Here is a 2,822-nt window from a genome sequence, read left to right on the forward strand (position 1 = left end):
CTAATACTAATGCTAATGCTAATGTTAATGCTAATGCTAATACGCCAAGACTAATATGAATTTGAATACTAATAATAATACTAATAATGATAATAATAATGATAATAATAATGATATTAGTATTGATATTGATACCGATATTAATATTGATACGAATATTAATACACATACTGATACACATCCACATATTGATATTGATACTGATACCGATACCGATACCGATACTGTACTAATATTATTATTAATATTTATAACAATACTAATATTCATACCAATAGTCATACCAATACTCATATAAATATAGATATTGATACAAATATTGATACTTATATTGATATTGATATTGATACTCATACTCATACTGATGTTGTTATTGATAATGATACTAATACTGATAGTGATATTGATACTAATACTGATATTGATACTAATACTAATACTAATACTAATACTAATACTAATACTAATACTAATACTAATACTAATACTAATACTAATACTAATACTAATACTAATACTAATACTAATACTGATATTTATATTGATATTGATATTGATATCGATACTGATATTGATACTATTAATGATACTGATACTGATATTATACTGATACTTATACTGATACTGATACTGATACTGATATTATACTGATACTTATACTGATAGTGATACTAATACGAATATTGATACTGATATTTATACCTATACTTATACTCGTACTCATACGCATACTCATACTCATATTCATACCCATACTCATACTCATACTCATACTCATACTCATACTCATACTCATAGTGATACTGATACTAATATTGATATTGATATTAATACTGATACTAATATTGATATTGATACTAATACTAATACTAATACTAATACTAATACTAATACTTATATTAATACTAATATTAATACTAATATTAATACTAATACTAATACTAATACTAATACTCATAGAGATCTTCCTCAAATTTCAGTTTGCAATCTCAACAAATCCGTAATCAATACCTACTTCATAAAAATCAATATCATAATATTGTACGTCGATTTCTTTTCATTGGAATATCAAACCATTTTGTTTTAGGGAAAGAGATAATTTCTCTAAAATGTTTTTAATGATCCAAAGAATACACACACATAATGTCCTCGTTGGATTGACAACATCCATTTTCACATATGTATATTTTACTATATATTTCGCACATTATTTTTAATGTGTTTTTTTCATTCCCTGACCAATGTAGAATTTTTGCTATATAATTTATATATTTCTCTAGTTAGTATAGGTTTTTCTGCAAAAGCATTACTTCTAAATTCTAACATGCTTGCACAAATAATTATTCCTATTTCAAAACATGCAAAATAAAATATTGTCACAAATACATCTAGGCACAATGTTTCTAATATATCATAATATTGGAATTACAGTGAATGAAGAAGGGTGAATATAATGTCATGTACATAAAGATTCAAAAGATTAATAGCAAAAAATCATTATGAACGTACAAACTAATAATATTTTACGTAAATATTAAAAAAATGATAAAAATAAAAGAATTATTACGATACGTACAAATTAATATTGTAACATGAAAATATAAAACTAAAGAAGATTTATTTAAATATATTCAACAAATCATATAAGAATCTCTATTACAAATAACGAAATACATACATGAGTTACTTTAATATTTTTTTATTACATTATCACCTTCATTAAACTCAACTTCTTCTTCATCGAAACTAAACTTACAATTATTGAATGTATAATCAAAGATGGAAAACCAGAAGTAAAAGTTTTTAAAATCCATCCATATAATATATCTAAATCATATATTTGCATACACAACGCCACAATGCTTCTCTCTTGCGGACGTCGCCGCATATAACACACACGATGTTATTCATGGTTCTGAAAATTAAAAAGAAAGCAAACAATGATTCGTTAGATTATTATACATACGCATACATAATAAACGTATAACGTAATAAACACTTGACGATAAATAAAATGCTTCAAAGCGAGCATGCACATCGCACAATAGTGATCGCATTATAAAATTATAAAACATAAATATGAAAAAAAAAGCTTTAAGGCGAGGACCTTGGTTTAGCATGATCATAACAAAATGTGTTGATAAAGAATGAGATAAATGAGTTTGTGTTGATGATATTTATACTTAATTTTCACATACTAAATAAGTTAATAAAATAACTTTAAGCAAACAATATATTTTATTATTTGTTTGTGTTACTCGGTTAGAACAAATCAAACAAATTCAAACAATTAGAATTAATAAGAATCCGAAATTATTGAGATGCATAATAAATAAATGCGATTGTTAGGGGTTACTAAAAAAATATTCAAATCACATGTATTGATTTGACTATAACATTAAATAGTAATGTATTAAACAGAATCATAAATAACATAACCAAGGAAACATAAAAAAAATAACCAAACAATCAAATCAATTAATCTACCTCGTAAAAATTGGCTAATGGATATAATTAACAAAGACAAATTAAAGATATGAAAGCATGGCTTTTAAAATATTACCACTTTTACGTGTTTATTAGGTACAAAATATTATGCTCATAATTTATTTAACATAATACACACATTGATTTGATACAGTAATAAATAGAAACCTAAGTAATATCAATTTGTATATAACAAAGGCAAACATAACAAAAAATAAATAAACAAATAAAATCAAGTGATCAATCATAACCTTAAAATTAATACTTTTAATAAGAATATCAAACAAATCGAATCAAGTCATTAATTATATCTTTAAAATCAATACTTTTCATAA

Source organism: Erythranthe guttata, chromosome 9 (genome assembly GCF_056151865.1).
Source record: "Erythranthe guttata isolate IM_541 chromosome 9, IM_541, whole genome shotgun sequence".
NCBI lineage: Eukaryota > Viridiplantae > Streptophyta > Magnoliopsida > Lamiales > Phrymaceae > Erythranthe > Erythranthe guttata.